The sequence below is a fragment of the Cavia porcellus genome, unplaced genomic scaffold (assembly GCF_034190915.1).
Source record: "Cavia porcellus strain 051 isolate PalLab524CR breed Dunkin Hartley unplaced genomic scaffold, mCavPor4.1 scaffold_7, whole genome shotgun sequence".
Lineage (NCBI taxonomy): Eukaryota > Metazoa > Chordata > Mammalia > Rodentia > Caviidae > Cavia > Cavia porcellus.
The window spans coordinates 65,479,442-65,500,187 of record NW_026947490.1 but is presented as its reverse complement, the minus strand read 5'-3'; the positions used below and the strand labels follow the sequence as shown (position 1 = coordinate 65,500,187).

General features: G+C 34.3%; 1 protein-coding gene across 4 annotated transcripts in view; it reads left to right on the top strand.

Annotated features, from left to right (window-relative positions):
- Zeb1 (zinc finger E-box binding homeobox 1) overlaps nt 1-20,746 on the top strand; it is a 192,218-nt gene that overhangs the window by 49,403 nt on the left and 122,069 nt on the right. Inside the window, exon 3 of one of the 4 annotated variants that reach the window (XM_063253750.1) lies at nt 5,390-5,530. The exons of the other annotated variants lie outside the window; for them this stretch is intronic. The gene's annotated coding sequence lies outside the window, so the exon portion shown is untranslated. The remainder of the gene's footprint in view (nt 1-5,389; nt 5,531-20,746) is intronic. 4 annotated transcript variants of the gene reach the window in all.

Here is a 20,746-nt window from a genome sequence, read left to right as displayed (position 1 = left end):
CTAATTTTCAAATTATTTTCCTTGTTCCATAGATTAAAATTCTTTTTCTAATAATAAAATCTCAGCAGGCTTCAAATGACATTTGTCTATCATTAGACTGTCTTTTTAAAAGCAAAATTTTAAATAGTTACAGTGGTCATTATAAATTCTGCTGCTTGTAATACTATAGGGTATTTTAGATACTCAGATATTATCAGGTTTTAGATTTATTTACTAATTGATTAAAAACAGGCCTTTGTTTTTAAGGCCCACTCATGCTTGAACTAAAACCAGCATGACTGTGTTTTTGTGGGGTGGTGTATACATGCATGTGTCTTCTTTACCAGATTATCTCATTGAATTGCTTAAATAGCACTTAGTACTTCTAAGGAGGAGGTAATAGTTGGGAGCACCACTTGACGTAGCACCGTATTATTTTAGATGTACGTTAATGTAGTAAAAGTCTGTGCTCTGATAGATTTAATTTCAATGAACATTGTAAATGTACACATCTACTAATCGTCAGAAGTTGGTATGCCTGTGAACTGCTAGATATTAATATAGTCATAATAATTAGTATGAAATACATACCCTTTTATAACCTTATGGAATATTTAAAAACACTTATATTGTAAGTTACATTTTAAATGTTAAAATATTTGCAAGGAAATTTATTATAAACTTTTTGACAAAGGATATTAAATCATATTAAACATGCTATTAAATTAATTTAATGGTACGAGCTTGAAGTTTATAAGAAAATGCAATTAGCATACAGAAAAACAACTTGCTTTCTTGGTGATTTGCCTATTGTGATATCTAGTGGGAAAACCAGCAATAGTTACCTGTAAAGATTATGTCTCTGACCAGCAAAATCAACCCTTCTAATTTCTGTGAAATAAGATGATAGTAGATGACCCCATATTGTGCCATAGGGTACTTTTTATGGAAAGGGTAATAAGTGATCACCATGAAGGTTCTTCTGAAATAGAGATGCACAAGGTAGAATATACAAAGGGTACGATAAAATCATTCTAATTTTAAAATATATCTGTTATGTGTTAAAATTTATTTAAAAAATTTAAGAGGAGCATAAAAATCCAAATATTTTTGTGGAAGTTTAACTTATACCTGTTATTCCTTTAAATACCTGAGTACTTACTATTAAAATGGCACGGTTAGTGTGTAGCAACTTGCCTTGCTAATATGTAGCTGAAACCAACCAGTCCCATTTGAAGAAGGGAACATCAGTAGGTTAAACAAGGGGCCATTTGAATCATGAGTGTTATTTGAGAATGCAGACTTAGTATGAACTGGTAAAATCAGAGGGTTTTATTGATATAAAAAATCATGATTTTATTGATATAAAAAGGAAGTAGAGAGGTACCAAAACAAAATAATTTACTTTGCATAGGTTCAGGATACCCTAAAAATTATTACATCTATCTGTTTTGCTTTGTTTTGTGGAGTACAATTATTTTTCTGAAATTTTATTTTCTAAAATATCACTGAACTAGGGCTTTTCCTCTTCAGATGACATTTTATTTTTAAAAATATCACCGAACTAGGACTTTTTCTCTTCAGATGTACATATATGTAACAACTGTATATTCAAGCAAATTAAATTTAAAAATTAATCTTTTAGAGTGTGGGCAAGTCTATGCCAGTCACATAGGATAGTCTGTCATGTCTGTTGTATCCTTGCTTTGTATTGATTGTAAAGTAGTTCTGTACTTACTGAGAATATACTCAGTGTGATAAAGGATGTTACAGAAGCCTGAGCTAAAACATAATTGTGAAAATTTCAAACATGCACCAAAGAAGAGAGATAAGTGCAATAAGCCTTGCTAGTGTATCAGTAATACCTATGGCCAGATTTAATTAGTATAATTTCGCCACATTGGCTTCTTCGAATTTCTTCTCTTCAGATGTTTTTAAAGTAGATCAGAAATCTTGTCTTTTTCTCCTACATTCCTCAGTATACATATCTTTTTAAAAAGATACTTTTCTTAGGCAACCACAGTATCTTTCTCTTGTCTAACAAAATTAACAGTAATGTCGTATTTTTATTGTCTCTATTCAATTTGCTCTCCTTTTGACTACATAATGGCAGTTTACATTTGAGTTGTTTGTTCAGAATCCTAGAACATTCTGTATTAAGCATCTAGTTATGAGGGTTGCTCTGTAGATGAAATGTCTCTTCTCTCCGCCAGCTCTCTCCCTCCCTCCCCTCTTCAGCCCCTGGTCTTCTCTCCCTCTCGCCTTCTTTCTCTACCTTCCTGCAAGTGACTTACAGAAAAAAACTGAGTAAACTCTGCTATAGTATGTTTCCCATTCCGTATTTTTTGTTTGGCCCAGTAACCTGGCCTCTAAATTCTCTGTAGATTAGAAAATTAGCAGTTAGCTTAAAAAGACATAGATTCAGATTCCACTTTGGTTTTGGTATTGAATAAGGGGGAAAAATAGGCTACCGCGTGCATGGAGGTACTCCGTACTGTGTCACATCAGGGAGTGCACAGTGTCTGTCACATGCTTAGCAGAGCTAGAACTGAACAGTGGTGACTGCAAAGCGTGGCTGTTGAGTGCTTCCCATCTCTCATGATTTCACCCATGGCTCATTGTTCTCTGAATCAGTTCCAATTCTGTAGTTAACTTTCAGAGGATGGTGAGGTTTTACTTCTTCATCATGTCATAGTAAATTCTCCCATTGGAAGAAGTTTTCCTTATAAGCCAAAGCTTCAGATTTATCTGAAATAAAATTGTCCTAGAGACAACCCTGATGTTTTAAATGTGGTCTCTTAAGTACTTATTATAATATCCACAGGTAATTGGACATAAAAAGAATCACACAGCACATGAGTACCTATTTTATGTGTGATTGTGGAGATTTTTTATAGAATAAAGTTATTTCTTACTCATTTTTCATAAGCATTGTCAGTGTTAGGCTAACATATATAGTTGTCCTATACAGTATTGGTCATTTAAGGATTGGAGACCTTTTCCTAGTTTTACTTGGTCGAGTTACTATGTTGTGATAAGTTGTGAGTGATAAGTTGAATTTCAGGGAACATGATAACTCATTAAATTAGCCAACTAAACAGTATCACCTGGACAGTAGTAGATAAGTGGTGATAAAGTTGAGTTGAGGAAATAAACATTCTCCATTTTTAGTATTAGTTTATTTATTAGTTACCACTGTACTTTATTTGATGTTAATGAAAATGATCTGAAGAAAAAAATAAAAACTGAAATATTTTTAAATGTCATGATTTTTACCTAAAAGATTTAAGCAGCCAAGCTTTAAAAGCACTTAAATAAGAAAAATTAGTAAAGTGCCAGCTATATTGTCTTTAAACTGACTGAAGAAATACCGCAAAGATACCTAATAGAATACTTGCGGTAAACCTGAGGGATATTAGTATGTTAGAAAAAAAGCATGGTCATATTTGAAAAAAATTAAGGCTCCAGTAAATATTATTTCTGAATTGAGAATATTGATAAATTATTTGACTAAAGGTAATTTATAAATTTTTAAGTTAATACCTGCTTCTAAATTTCAAGATGCCTTGTTATTTGCCTGGAGATTCTACAAAGAGGAAAATCTGTCTCACCCATAAAGAATTTTTTTAAATAACAGAGTCTGAAACAGTGATATCGAAGCACTAATAGATATAAGTAGGTACTAAAAGAGCTTTCTCTGCCTCTGGAGATTTATCTTAAAATCTTTGGACCTCTAACTTCATGGGCACTAAGACTAAACAAATATGTCCTTTGTCTTGGAATTTATGCCACTTCCTATTGCTGATTTATGTCCCCACATGTTTCTGCCTCTGATCACATGCTATCATCTTTCTGGCAATGTTAGAAAGTACGGCATGAAATCAGTCCCTTTACTGTTGCAGAAATTTAACTAAGACTCAGAAGTGATAAACCAGCAACCTATTTTTAGTTTTTGAGCGTAGCATTGGTTCCACATTCATTCCTCTCCAATCACATGTGCCTAACCTAGGTCAGGCTGCTTTAAATACGAGCCACAAACCATCCATGACTAAATGCTACTCTCAATTTCTGTATTTGTTTAGAAATACTTACAGTGCTATGTATTTCTGTATCCGCTAGGCATATCACCAGTGTCATCTGACTGAAGGATAAACCAGTCTTGTGAACATAGCGGCTGGCAGAGTTTTCTGTAGTGTAAACTGAACTCCATGAGCAGAGGATGCAATGGAGAAAAGCAGTCTTTCACTGGAGATACTATGAGAAAAATTGGCCAAGATGGAAGAGAAAGTAGATTGTTCAGGACAGATTAGTTGTTAGTCTGGCTTAAGAATCTATACTTGCAAGTGAAATTAAAAATTGAACTGTAAATCTTTGAATGTAGTGTACTGACTTCAACATCATTCCTCCTGCTAATAGGAATGAAGCAGAGGATCATTACATGTGTGAGAACTTCAAGGAGTTTTTAGTGCAGTATTCCATGAGAGGAAAGATAATACTAAAGTATTAAAAAGCCATGTTACATTTCCTCTGTATTAGTGTTCTTACTATATTTGATATCTGGTAATGTATTTTAAGGTACAGTGTATGATTTTTTGACCTTAAAGTATTTCATTCCTTTGTAGGGAGTTTCGATTACAATAATATATTTATAGCATTTTCTACACATATTTTAAGATAAAGCATTTTAAACATTATTTAATGTGATTGAAAATTTATATTACTGTTAATAACACATTTTCAGACTCCTCAGAATACTTACAGATTTCCAATTGTTCTACATTATGTAAACTTTGACCTTCACATTATTAACTTAATTTGTTATATTCTTTATAGTCATCACATTTTTTATTGCTTATCGTATGGCGATCCTTATTGTATGATGATCACAGATAATCAGCATATCTAAAAAACCCTTACAAAATTCCTTTTCCTTGTGGAGTTTAACATTCTAGTAAAATGTTCCATATACAATTATGTGGCATTTAACAAAACACAAAAAAGGGATATCTTTTTTTTCTTTTTTTAGCTATCCTGAATTATGTATGTCACAAGGAAAATTCTTGTCTGTTCTGTTCAGCTTGTTGCATTACAATGAGTTTAGCTATACTAATTATTTTTTAATGTAACTTACAATAATGATCACTTGATAACATAAAATTTACTTTTTCCCCTCAATTTCTCAGAGAGTAAAAGTAAAACTACTCAAGGCTTTGGGATTAAGTATTAGTATTGAAAACATATAGTATTCAGGGGAGATGATACTTTGGAAGAAAAGAATGTGAGTTTTAGACTGCTCGTGATTTCATTTCATTTCTTTTTTTTCAGAACCTCATTTTGTAAAGTGGAATGTTAAACTTGATCCAAATGGTATAATCTCAGTATAATTTTTTACTCTTCTTTCCTCATCCAGGAAAATCATAAACTTCCACCACAAGAAGATTATAAAGAGGTCTCTCCTGCACCAAGAAAGATCTGCAGATCTTTTTCAGTGCTCTTGAAAGTATTGGGTGAGAACTTGCTCAGTTTCTGTCAAGCACCTTGTTCTCTAAAGGTAAGCACTGTGTAGTGAGCACACACTCCTGGGCCCATGCTCCTAACTCGGGACTGGTTTTGGAATGCTCCATTAAGGGTTAGGGCCGCCGGCCCTCAGAGAAGAGCAGGCAGCCAGTGAGCGCAAAGCAGCGCGAGCCAGGGAAGAGCAGAACTAAAGTGTGTCCTGCAGACAGCAGTCCCTCTCAGTCCCATGTGCAGTAACATTTGTGTTCCAGCTCACTCTGCGTCTACACTTTAGTTAATAACTGCTGAGGTTCGTTCCTCATTAAAAGCTTTTCCTGAGTGTCTGGAAGCTTTCAAAATGACATTCAGATATCATTCATCTACGAAGACAAACAGAAAAAAGTGTGATTTGGCACAAATCATCCATGTTTGAGCAGGTCAGTGTTTAATGAGAACAACTTTTTGATTAGTAAGAAGCTAAATATTTAACAAAACATTTAACATTATAATCTTCAGGACACCACAGAATTGACAATGAAGAGTTAAAGTGTTGAAGAAGTCTAGTGTTGGGGCAAGTAATTTTAAAAAGATTTAAATCTTCCAATTAGATGTAGGCTATGTAAAGGAAGAAACAGATTATTCATATTTCAGAAAGATGACATATTTGTGTACCATTTTATTTGTGAGAGATTGTTAAATGTTTTAAGCCTTTAAAAAAAAGCCTAGAAGAGAATGAACAAATGCATAACTCATTAGCAAGTTGAGAAAACTTTAGAATTAAAACCTAAACCTACTGGGACTGGCAAGGTGAGATGTGAAATAACTAAACAGGATTTGTTTTATTCAAATTTAATTATAACTAAAGTTTTTTAAAAGTGTTTCTCCCATAGAACCCACCTTTTAAAAATATCTTTGTCTTACAATAGTACGCACAGTATATTTTTAAAAAGAAAAATGTATTTCATGATCCTAGAGCCTAGTGTTCTACATGAAGACCATCAAGATCTTGCCTGCCTTATCTTGGATATCAAAAGTAAAATCTTGTCCCAAAGAGTCTTTTATTTATTTATTTTGGTACCAGGAATTGAACTCATGACTTTGTGCTTGTCGGGCAGGTACTGTGCCAGTGAGCTATGTCATTGGCCCCTCAAAGATTCTTAATAAGAACTTCTTATACGATGTCACTTGAGAAACAAAATACTTTTCTATGATTTTGATATTATATAGGAGTAAAAACCCAATGTAATGATGCTATATCTTCAATGAAACTAGGAGCTTGAAAATTTTATTTTTATGTACACAAGTAATATATACTAGTATTTATTTCTTTTGAATTTTATAAGAATAATTTGTTTTAAAAATCAAGTATCTTTTAAAAATTTTAGGCTCTTCTGTTATGTATGACGCAGATTAGTGGGTTTAATTTGGGTACATTCCTACAAATACATTGCATACTTTGATAATTTTCCTACCCTGTTGCTACCTTCCCCTGTCCTCCGTAGGCTTTAGATTAGTCCTGAACTAGTATTTGGATGAAAGAGGTTTTTAAAATTGTGTTTAAGGTGATTATAGAGAGTTCATATAAACAATCACTACCAGAAATTAAGTTTTCTAGGAAAGATCAGCCTCCATACACACTGAACAAGTAAATGAAATTGAGACAGGCAGCCCTGTGTGTTTACTGCAATTGATGTTTTCAGAGGTGGACAACAAGGGAATTTTGATATAGTTCTCTCCTTTAAGGCATATAAATCAGCGCTGTCTAGTAAAAGATAGCATCAGTAATAATTCTAACCATAATTAAAATTTATGCTTATAATTTTAGTTTTTGTAATGGTCACAGTAAGGTTTTTTTTTTAAAGAATTTTAATTATGTTTAATACAGCACATCCCAAATACTGTTTCAACATGTTATTAGTATAAACATTTATGAAACATTTTCCAGTTTCTCTTAGTCATTCAAATTCTGGTGTATATTTTATTCTCACAACACATTTGTATTGGGCTAACCACAGTTCAGGTGCTCAGTAGCCATGTGTGGCTGTGGCTGGTAACTACTACCAGATTCACAGTTTAGATTTAAAACATGGTATGGATAGCTCAGATTTTAGCTTTATGTGTGCTGGAAGCCCACTGGCTAACACTTTGAGTTCTCTTGGTTTAGAGTTTTCAGATTAACAGAAATCAGCAAAACAAAACTAGATACCCAGTTTAATTTAACTCTGAGATAAAAAACGTGTTTCATGTAATTCTGTCCCATGATTTATCTAAATTCAACCAGGTGTCTTGTATTTTGTCTGGCAGCCCTGGTTTAACTTGAGTGGAAGACATGATCATCACTTTGCCTCTACACTTGTAGTCCTGCAGGATAGAGACTGTCTGCAGAAGTTTTGGACAATCTTCTGAAAAATCAGTATGCAAGCCGCAAACTATCTGTGGCTCATTTCTTTTTGATTACCTAGGTTATTAAAATAGACAGAAGAAGGGGCTGGGGATTTAGCTCAGCGGCATAAGCGCCTGCCTTGCAAGCAGGCAGTCATGAGTTTGATCCCTGGTACCGATAAAAATGAAAAAGACCAAAAAATAAAAAATAGAAGAGGGATTTTCTGTAACAGTTACTCAGTCCTTATGTATTTAAACATTTAAAATATAAATTATTACATTAAAAAATAAAATTTATAAAGTTATGAGTTTCACTTGAATTTATAAAATACAAATTGCCTAACAGTACATGGCTGGCACTACACTTTATGAAAAGTCATTCTTGGCAGTAATTTCAGCAGTTTTCAGTGTCCTGGGAATTTCAAGAATTTTCCATCATTGGTTACTTAACTTTCAAGTTAACCAGCGTTAGCGCAAAACATTAGGTCACTGAATAGCAGTGTGAGGCTTACTTTATATTACAACTATTTAAATACTTGTGAATCTTCACTCTGATACTGACGGGTGGGCCTTCACTCATTCAATAATCAGTTGTTTTACCATTATCTTTCATTCTCAGAAGGGGTGTTATTATAGAGGAGCATCTTTCCGGGACTATTCTTTAACATTTTAATGTATTAATTTTAGTACCATTTTTGAAGTGCATAGCAGTCTCTTATAGTGGTGTGACTCTCCCTACCTTTAACTCCACGGAAGAGACATGGAATTGATGTTCTCTAAGGACAGTACTTACTAGGCTCCCCAATCCCTGTCAGTGGAAACACTTCCCACCAGGGAGTAAGGACGGTAGGTGACAGCAGTGTCATTGCCATCTAGGCAGGTAATCACCACAGTCACCAGTTAGTGCATCAGTTCAGAGTTATACTATGGCGCATTCCAAACCCATTCGTACTTAGGAGAATGTACCCAAGATTGTTGGTATGTTTATAATTACTGCATTTCCTTCAGAGAACAAGAATTGCAGGTAAGTTGTTCTTTTTTTAAGTCATCTAGTAATTATTTTAATATTTTAGGACCTAGAAGTATTCTCCTGTGCCCCAAACAGTCACCTAAAAGGTCTCAAACATAACCTTCATTGTATAATATTTTCTTTCCTCACTCTAAAAAAAGGAAGTGAAGCTTATAATGATGGTGGAGTTAGGAGGAAGTCAATTTACTGTCATTTGAAAGCTGTGACTGTCACATTGCCATGTCTAGAAATATTCTGTGTTTATGTAAGACTCTTGTCTTGTCGAACCTCTAATGTCTAAGGTGTAAATTATTTTGTTAGACTAACACCTGCATGTATATCTAGGCAGTGTAGCCTTTCCTACCTAATGTTAGTAGCAGTGAGCAACTTAATGAGCTGGGGTTGGGTTTTTGCTTTTATTCTCAAGTCTGACTGACTTTTGTCTAAGGGCCTTAATCTTATTTTTGAAAACACAATGTAAAGCTATAAAAGATTACAAATATTATTAGCCCTCTTTTTACAAGGGATCCTTAGATAAACTTCATATAACCTTATTTTGTACCATGTTGAGGGGGGGCAGTGGCCTTAATTTTCTTTATATTCTCAGAAGGTTTTATAAGAAAAAGTTTGGTCAGCAACTACTTGTTTGATCTACTATAATCATTTCACTGATTTGAAATTCAGTACTTGTGAAAATTAAAGTAAATTAAAAATCATATTATTAATAAAAATCTTTTGCATCAGTGAAATTTAAGAATACCAGCTTAATTGAAATAGTTTACTGATGGTTTCTCTTATGTCCTTAACTAAAACATTTCCTAGTTATTCACATAAAAATGGCCTTCCAATAAAGAAACTGCATGATAAATTCTTGAAGATAAAGAGAAAAAGAGTAATCTATAATAATTTAGATCATTTTTTCTTGTCTCAAATTCTTTTTCCAAAAGGAGTAACTACAACTTAAGAACATAAATGAATAATGTTATTTTTTTATAATAAAGATATAATGTTATATCTTTATTATAAAATGCTTTTAATATTACAATAGTATTTTAGAAATGTTAAGTTTTACATTAATTAAGGAAACCAATACCTATTTCTCAAAATAAAGAAAGTACCATGTTTTCTTTTTTCCTGGTAATGATCAATAAAGTCACCAATTCAAGATATAATGAATGTGTCATTAATTGAATATGAGAATAAAAAGAAATTTGAATGTTGACATATAGAAAATACTTAAGAAAGACAATTTATAACAGTATTTATGTCTGTGATTTAAATTATTTTTTAAAGACTCTAAAATGCTACTCTAAAACTCATACTGATACTGATTTCAGAAATAGACTACAATGTTGTTTTGTTTCTTTTTCTTTTGGGCTTGCTTTCCCTTTCTTCAGATCACTCATGATCATCGCTTTCACCCTGCTGCCTCATAAAGGTGACCTCACTCATCTGCAGTGGTAGGGCTTGAGCCAAGACTTCGTGCATTTTAGGCACACATACTACCAGTGAGCTATACCAGTTGTGTAAAAAGTGACTTGTTAAGTGAGCCAGATTTTATTTTTGTTCAAGAAGAGCAATTTGTGAAAGCCACTTGTTAGGCCTATGTTATTTTCTATGGATAATTCAAACAAATAAAACATTGTATGTTTATTTTTCATTCACCAAATTATTTCACTAATGATATTGGCTAGCACTTACAGAAATCCTTTTTTTTGGTACCGGGGATCAAACTTATGACCACACGCTTGCAAGGCAGGCACTTAGGCTACTGAGCTAAATCCCTGGCTCACCAAATTATTTTAATATGTAAGCTTTAAGGTATTATTTGGAACATTAGCAAATTTTAGTTTTTTAAAAGTTCAATAGAGAAATATTAAATATTACCTTGAATTTTCATTCAAAGAAACTGAAATAGTTAATTGATCCATTCAGATCATTAAAATAGTGGCGATGCCTTGTATTTTATGGGATTAAAAATCCATCATTTATATGTAATGGTAGAAATTTATTTAGGCTCAATTTGATTTCATAATTTTATCATAGATTATAAAATAGAACTTTCAAGAAGCATCCATTAAAATTGACTTCTTTCTATGTTTCCTCCATGCAAGTCATATATTTCTGTATATAAATGATTTAGCATTTAATTCTTCTTTTCTTTAAACATATGTATTTTAGCAAGCCAGGCATGCTGGCTCACACCTATAATTCCAGCATTTGGGAGGCTGAGGCAGGAGAATTGTTGCAAGTTGGGAACCAGCCTGGGCTACAAAGTGAGCTCAAGGCAAGACTGAACTGCATAGTGAGACCCTGTCTCAAAAAGACAAAACAAATGACAACAAGAACAAAACCAAACTCTTAGCAATTTAATAGTGAATAGTATAGTACTTAAATTTTGAAACTTTCCCACAACTACCTACTGTGTTCTTATACAGGGAATAAATAAATTTATTTAATCCCTCATTAAACATATAGCGGGCTGTGGGATTAAGAGTGAGAATGAAAGGTTTTCGGTCCTCATAGAATTCACCGTCTACTTCAATTGTACAACGCAGTGTTGAGAAGGGAAGGCAGAGGGGACTGCTAACCTTATGTTGGCGCGGAGAACAAAGCTATGATCTACTTCAGATGCAGAAATAAAATTTTACCTGAACCTGGGCCACTACTAGAAGTTAGTAAAACAAAATAGAAAGGCAGCGTAGTGTTCTAAGCTGAGGGCGTAACAGATGTGAAAACTCCGAAGAAAGGGAAAGCAAGACAAGACTTCCAGAGGAGGACAAAGTGAGAATGTATGGGCAGGTCCTTACTGCTACATGTTCAGGTTGTAGGATATGAGCCAAAGGCCAAGGTTTTTCCCGAAATGAAACCTGTGTGATCAGCACCAGATTAAAAAAACAGAACATTACTAGCTTGTTGAAAGTCCCCCTTAAGCTTTCCTTCCACTTGGTCCTTTCCCCTGCTCTTTAAGCAGTCCTCCTGCTCAACTTCTCACGGTATAGATAGTATCCGTAGGTTGTATAGTGTGTAAACCAGAAAGTGCTCATTGGAAGGAGGAAGCCAGGTAGATTCACCTATGTTTTGGACATGGCTGCTAATAATTGTCATGGCCCTAAAATACTCAAATTCTGTAAGGGTGCCCATTTTCCTGAGATCACTTGTAACTATCTCATGAAAGACAGAAAGGTGTGAATTCAGTCAGCTTCATGGTAAGTCTAGGAAACATAATACTGGGCTATAGCTAGTGTGGTGGGATAAGGGTGAAAATGAGTGGGCATACTAGCGAGCTGCTTTTGAGTTAGACTTCACAGAATGTGCGTATGAATTGGGGGTTGGGACACAGAAACCCTAAGAATAACTCAGGGGTTTCTGACTTCACCAGGGGCTAATGGTGCCCTCCATGAAGGCCAAGCAGTGGAGTTTGTTAATAGTGATGAAGGAGAGCAGTGTGTCCAGTTTCTGTATGTTTGAGGACATTTGGAGTACACATAGGTTTGCTTTCCATATAGTACTGTAGCTGTGTAATACCTGAATGGGCAGTTTCACATTCATGGCTAGGATGTGTTACTAAGATTATACCTATGCCGAATGCCGTAGATCTTGTCTTCTCACCATTCTTCACCTTTAAAACTCATGGACACTTTTTCTAAATGTTTACAAGAGTGATCTTGTACCATATTTTTCCTTTTCATTTATATAGTGTATTCCCCTAAAATAGTGCTAACTTTATACACTATCTAACTCTTGTTTTGGGCTTTGTTTTATTTATTTGTTTGTTTGTTTGTTTATTTTTGCTGATCCCTAGCTTAAAGCAGTTCAGCTTCCCCAAATACACATTATTCTATAAGAAGATATACTGATTGTGGACAAATAATAGTTTTGAAGTGGGGCATATATTGGTATTGTTCTAGCAAAGTTGATTAGGTAGAGTGCTTTTCTATTCACTTTCTACATTGGCTACTCAGCTAACGGGTAAATTTGCTTATGTCTGGAGTGGAAAATATATGAGCCAAAGGTGGACTCAGTGATCAACTTCAAAGAGCTATGGGAATGTAAAAGTAGATATTAATCTTCATGAGTGTATTCTAGCAGCCACATTTCAGGTCAATTGAAAAATATTAAATATATTAACTTTTTCAGTGATACAAAGGCAAAAGAAAACATTCATTAAATGATGTGTTGGTCATAGCATTTGATAAAAATATATTACCCATTCTTTTATTCAACATTTCTGCTTACTTTCAAAATTGTTAAATACATTATACTTTCATATTAACACATGAGAGATTGTAACTGTTGAACAAATACTGAAATACTTTTTAAATGAAAGATTATTATAATTAATTTGTGTCACAAAACTGGGACAGTTCTGTTATTCTCAAGCAATATTCTTCCTTCAGTCTTAGCTCTTTTTTACCAGCATACAAGTACCTTTCCTTGTGATTTTAAAAAAATTGTTTTTAGCTCTCCCTCTAGCTCTTGGCCTGTTTCTGTATTTACAGCAGATCTCTGGAAAAATTAACTCTGCTTTCCGAATTCAGTTTCTTTTCTTTTTTTTTTTTTTTTTTTGTCTTTTTCGTTTTTATCGGTACCGGGGATCGAACTCACGACTGCCTGCTTGCAAAGCAGGTGCTTATGCCGCTGAGCTAAATCCCCAGCCCCCCGAATTCAGTTTCTGTAAACCATATAACTCCAGTAAGACTACTCTTGTTAATGATTTTCATGGTATTAAGTCAGATAGTCAGTTCTTATTCTTTTTTGACCTGGCTGATTTTCAAATACTACTTTCCTCTGATTTTTCTTTCTACATTTGTGTCTCTTTTTCAATCTATTTTGGTGTTTCCTCTTTGCTTCTTTTACTTGTAAATTGGGGAAAATGCTCAAACACTTGGAATTTGTACTGTTTTTCAACTCACGCTCATTCCCTTAAAATTTAATCTGTGGTGTGTTCCTATAATAAAATAATCTGAGGCTGGTAAATTATAAGAAAGAGAGACCATTTATTCCTATGAGACCTCGCTAAATCTCTGGGGGAAAATATTAATCTAGGCATTGCCAATATACTTGTCAGCCATGTATTGTTGAGGAATTAAGCAGCAGCATGAGTTTTGGCAGGGACACATCATTCAGAAACAAATTTGATAATGTCAGCAAGAACCAGGGCTGTGGATGAAAAGCCTTTTGGTGGTTTTAGAATGTGATACGGCAACCATCCCACCACCACCCGGCCGGACCTGCTCCTGCCATTTCTCCATCTTAATAAATAGCAACTGCAGTCCTGTAATCAGCCATGATTACCATCCTGGATCCACCTTTTGTTTCACTCCAGGTTTGATAATTCTTCACACCTCAATGGACAAAAATCCTCTTTACCCCTCCACCGAATACCTGTATCTAACTACATAGATAGTTATATATGGTTAGATAGATACACTATCTGTCTATTTAGATAGTATATCTAAAATCGAGATGGTCTCCATCATCACTCCTGTAGCCCTGATCCAAGTTACCTTCATTTCTCCAAAATATCTACCCCAGATTTACTTCAGTCCTTTCTTAATAGTCATATGTACTTAACAGGAAAGTGTCATTAGGGGATTTCATCATTGTGGATACATCTTAAAGTGTATTTACATAGCCTATGGTAGCTAGGATAGCACTCAGCAACATAATTGTACGGAATCATCACCATATATTCAGTCCCTTGCTGGCTGACTGAAATGTTATGGAGTACATGAACATATTGCAGGTAGAGTCATCGTTTATAAAGGGGTAAGCCATATTGCATGAGTTCTTCAATGAAAACCTTTCCTTGACTTCTCATCTAAAAAATAGCCTACTAGCTTCTATGCATGGCCTTTTATTTCTGGATTTCAGCATGTCTCCCACTCATGTTGCTGTAGACATATTGGCTTCTTTGCTGTCTTGGAACATGCTCAGCAAGTTTGCATCTTAGAGACTTCATACCTACTGTTCCCTCTATGCGTAACACTTTCCCTGTGTGTCGGCGTGGCTCCTTCTGTCCCCTTCAGATTTTCACTCAAATGGCAACTTAGTGAGATTTTCCTCAGCGACTCAATCTAAAATTGCAAATTGCTACCACTCCACCCCAATTCCTTCTGTTTTGTTTCTTTTCTTGTGAGACCCATTACCTACCATCCTATATAGTTTACTTGCATTTCCTTAGTTTCTGTCTCCTCCTACCACTTGTACATAAAACAGAGATTGTGTTCATTTTGTTCAGTTTGCTGCGGAGAGGGAGAAGTGCTTGCCTCACACAGGGCACTTAATGAATAGTGAATGAATGAGTGAATGGATGAGGTTCAAGAAATGGCTCACACACAAAATTTAACAATATTTGAGAAGTTTTGAGTACCACTGTGTCATTTAATAATCACTTAAAATATTTTGGAAAGTGACATGCACAGAACTGACAACATTAGAAATATGACTATATATGCTAATATAACAAAGGCAGAACTTGCTTCTCTAAACAAGTGCTTGGTTTCAGCCATTCACTTACTCAGTTTGTAAGTACTAAATACTAAACTGTACTGTAACATGTATGGTAATTTTGTTTCTTAAAAAACTTATTGTAATACATAGTGATTACATTCAAAATTTGTATCAGTTTTACTCCCCCTGCCTCTCCACTCTTCCATCTTTATAGAGCTTTCCTCCTGGCCATTTAACATATCCCTTTTACTTTGCTTTTTGAATTATATATATTTTGGGTCTCTTAGAGACCACCCCATGATATTTGGCCTTCTGTGACTGACTTCTCTTACTATTATGGTCACAAGGGCCACCCATTTTCCTACAAAACGGCTCAAATTCATCCTTCTTTATGGTTGAAAGAAACTCTATTGTGTATAGATGTCACATTTTCTTAATCTGCTTGTCTCTTGATGGACACATAGGCCACATCCATGATTTATCAGTTGTGATGCTGCTGTAACCATGGGTATGCATCACTATAATGTGATGACTTTAGCTCTTTAGGAAAATACTCAGAAGAGCTATACCTGGGTCAAATGGAATTTCTATTTTTAGTTTTGTGAGGACTCCCCATCCTGCTTTCCATAATGATTGTACTAGTTTACACTCCCGCCATCAATGTAGAAGGGTTCTTCTTCCTCTACCACTTTGACAGAATTTGTTGTTTTTGAGTCCTTGAGAATAGATATTCTTACTGGAGTACAGTGGAATGACACTATTACTCTAGTGTGCATTTTTCTAACAGCAAAGGATGCTGAACATTTTTAATTATTTATTGGCCACTTTTACTTTGCCCATTTTATAGGCCTTTCATTTGGGGAGATTCTAATTTTTTTGACTTTTTAATATTTTTTTAGATATTAATCCTTGGTCTGAGTAATAATTGGCAATTTTTTTTCCTATTCTGTAGGTTGTCTCTTAGGTCCGTTGATTTTTTCTTTTTCTATGCACAAGTTTTTTAATATGACATAAGCCCACTTTTTGATTCTTGGTATTATTTCTTGCCTAATTGGGGTTCTGTTCAGGAAGTCCATGTCTGTGTGAATATCTTCAAGAGTTTTACCATTTTTTCTTCCTTTAGTGTTTCTGTTTTTATATGTAGGTCTTTAATTCATTTTGATTTGATTATAGGATGAGAAATATGAATCAAGATTCATTGTTCTGTGTATGGATAATCACTTTTCTCAGTGTCATTTGTTAAAGAGAGTATCTTTTCTCCAGCATACATTATTGGTCCCTTTATCAAAAGTCCAAAGGTATCAAAGGTACTTTGGGTTGTTTCTGTATCCTCTATTCTGGTCAATGTGTTTTATTTTTGTGCCGTTACCATGCTGTTTTTACTACTGTAACTTCATAGTATAACTAGAATTGTGATGCCTCATGTCTTGCTCGTTTTGCTCAAGATTGCCTCCGCTCTTCTGGGTCTCTTCTGGTTCCACATAAATGATAGCATTGTTTTACTCTAGGAACTTAAATATGATAATCTGAGTATGCTGTGAGGTACATATTTTAAAAGAAGCTTTTATCATTAAAAGTAGCAGTCATTTAGAACATTAGTGATAAGGAATCTTTTTTAAAATTATATAAAATTATTTAGATTTACAGAAGAGTTGCAAACATAGTTGAGAGACTGTACTTATCAGCTTCCTTGTTTTGTGCTTTATAAGTTTATAAATTACAAAGGATCCAACAAATACCACTGTGGCTTACCAACATAGCTTTTATTAAGGTTATCATTTTTAAATAATGTTTAATAATACTGTAAAACCACCACACAGGTAGAAATTTCCATATATTTTATGATATGTCTTAGCTATTTGCATAATTTTTAAATAATTATAATCATATATATCTTGTTTCTTAATTGTAACATGTTCCTGTTTTATTGTAATCTTCATTATTTTAAATTATTAATAATAGACCATCCTGATGCTATCATTTTTAATACAATGTCATCTTCCATGGGACATCTTAAGGGTATTTATCTTGTTTTACTGTTACTAATAACATGGTAGATAATATCTTTGGGTCTCAAAGGTTATGACATATTTTTGCTCTTTCCAAAAGGGTTGCTTATCCAGTTTTGCTACATCACATGTGTATACCAAAAATGACCACTGGGCAAAATTTGGCAATCAAAATCACATGGCCTGTGAATAAAATAGAATCGGAATGAACACTCAAGTTTTGTCAGTGATACTTTTTCTTGTTTTTTGTGTGATACTTTTTTAAAAAAAGACAGACACCTAGAAAAACTTATTGTGTAATTTTAGATATGTATTAAATGGTTCAGAAATACATGACTTCTGTAATTAGTATGGCACTTTACTTTGAGTCTGAAGTTTGCTTGTAGAAATGTGTGTCACCTTGCTGATGTGTATTATTGTGAAGTGGTGGGAAGGATTGTCTGAATACTCAAGGAAGGTTGTAAACTGGGACATGCTTGAGTGTGATCACTACATGGGAACAGAGAAGTGAGGTAACTGGTTGTTTCATGAGACATGTGCATGTGAAATTCTGTTGACTTTCCTATCTGACTGGGTTCAGCTGGCTTCAGTTTTAGAGATTTGCCTCACAGATAAAAGTCATGCATAAGCAAAAGTAAAATTCTCTTTACGCTCATATTGTTGTCTAATATAGCAATTTCATTTGAATAAATTTGCATTTTCACAATTAGTGTGGTAACAAAAAATTTCTAGCTTGTTGACCCTTCATTCTCACTATAATTCTAATATTAGGCTAAAAGTTTTTAAGTCTTTCTAGATGTAATTATTCCTCACATTTTTAATCAAATGCCTCTAAAATACTGGTTTGATCTAACTTTAAAGTGGTAGGCTTCACTATTTTAAAGTAGTAAAACTTGTTTAAGTTTACAGATGCAAATAAATTGGAGGCAATTTCTTTTCCAAGTGTGACTAAAGCAAAAATGGAAGTTAGAGAATATATTGAGAGGAAAGAAAGAAGCCAAAAAATGCCCCTGGAAAGTTAGTTTTTCCCTAGACTAAGCAGTGCCCTTGCGCATCTGAGTAAGGAGCTTACCCTTGCAGTAGGCAATGGGCGTCGACTTGGCTTGTCTTGTCTTGAAAAGTGAAAGAGTAGGAAAGAGAAGGTCCAGGAAAAGGCTATACAAAAAGTATAAATTAGAGACGGTGAAATGTGGACAGATAGGATGGGAGAGAAAACATAATTGTGAGAGAAATTTTGTCAGCAGTAAGATTTGTCTCCCAATTAAATGATGAATAAGGAAGATGAAGATAAAAGTTAGCCCAAGATTGCTCAAAGTTATCCTCGTTGGCTGAAGAACAGGGAAAATAGGAAAAGGATAGGTGAGGAAGTTGAACTGTGTGAGCAGGAAGAGAGGATGCTATATTTTTGAAAGGATGAAGTTAGTTTAAAAGGCAGCCTGAAGGAGTAGATGCCACACCAGGCTTACTCTTAGGAGAGCTTGGATGAGTCGTTCAAAAACCCTGGACAGCAGTTTACTTCCCTGATTTTCTCGCCTATAAAATAAGCATTGGACTACTGGATGATTACTGAAGTCTCTTATGGCCTTGGAAAGATTCCTAAGTCTTTTATTTTGAGTTTCATTGCGACTTGTTTTCTAGTGTCCTTTTATAAAAACTGTGGTTTATAATGAAAATTAATACTCGATCCTGAGTTCACTTGAAATTAAAATTTCTTTAATATCAAAATTCTTGACATAGGAAGTGCCAGGAAGAGCCAGAACTGCCATTTCATTTTACCATTGTTTTCCAGAAGAAAATTAATGTAGATCAAAATTTAGACCAAAGAGAAGTAGATACATAAGGCCAACTCAAAAAAAAGTATTCTAGAATTTTCTTTAGTGCATACTTTTAGGACTTCTATTAACTATCAGAAAGTCCCAATAAATTATTTAGAAAAACTAATGAAATACAAATATAGCAATTTTACATATGAATGAAATAAACATAATCTAAGAGGCAGTATCGTACGGAGGAAAAGGGTAGGTGTGAGTATAGCTTGCCTTCAACTATCAGTTTTAATATCTGTTCACACTCTCAGGCAAACAGGAAAGGTTGGGTATGGATTATTTGCTTTCCACAAAAAGTGGGAATAGTAATTATAACTTAGAGATTTGTTACAGTCATTATAGAGAACTTTTTAAAAGAACTAAGTACACAGCCTGATACTCAGTAAACTGTGACCTTTATCACTTACCTGGTATCAATTATATTGTTGTTTTTATGAACACATAAATACTCTTTCAAAATCTTACCGGTTTTAACACTCTATATTCCTTTCCTAAAATGTGTGAATATGTGACCGTGGGATATATGACATTCAGCTTTTTGGAAATTTAAATGATTTGATTAGAGAAGTATTTTTTAAAATCCTACAGTTTCTGAATATTCAGTGCTTTGATGGAAAGTTTTTCTATTATGATTGCTGGAGGTTGGACCCAGGGCCTCGCTCATGCTAGGCAAGCATTTTACCACTGAGCTTTGTCCCCAGCCCTTTCTCTTTTGAGTCAGTCTCACTGAGTTGCTCAAGGTGGCCTGGAATTGAGATCCTGCTGCCCTTCGGCATTTACCTCACCTTAACTGACTTAAAAATGATTCTTTTCAGTGAGATGTTTCTTCCGTATGAATGCCTGCCTTGGGTTACTCTTGTAAGTACATTTGTTAGATTCAGACTATGGAACTAAATAAATCGTTAGAAGCACATTTGTAAAGGGATTTTAGGTCATGACGTGTGAAATTTGTGATAGGAATCAAAAGAACTGACTTTCTCCTTGAGTGTTACTGGTTATGGTGAGGGGTACCTCAGTGGTAGAGCACATGGCTAACATGCACAAAGCCTTGGATGTAGCCTCCAGTGCCCATGCATGCACACACATGCACAAAAAAGTGTTGGTTATATTTTATTTTGCAATGTTTATAACATTGTATTGCCACACCATACAAATTTATTGCTTTCTAGGGTCAGAACCAGAAGAACTGCTCTAGGTTTGTAACTAGGGAAAGATACTTCTGGTTCTCAAAGGCTTTTTAGAGAATTTTCCATTTTTAAGGAATTAAAGTAAATGTACATCATTAGTGTATTCCTTTAAAAGTAGTCCTGAAGGCTCTTTATTGAAAAAATGTGAAGGAAGGAAAAGTAGTAGACTTGATTTTGTAGCAAGATGAACAAGAGAAAATGGGTGAAAATGACTTTTTGGCTTATTAGAAAATATTAAGAATCAGAAGAAAATTTATTAGACTATAATACTTGGTACATATATTTTATGATAAGGACAGAAATATTTAAGTATGAATAAAGATATGTTTAAAATGCAAATAGTGATGCAACATTATATGTTATCAGAAGACCTGTTTGTGCTGGAGTTGATTGAGATTCAAA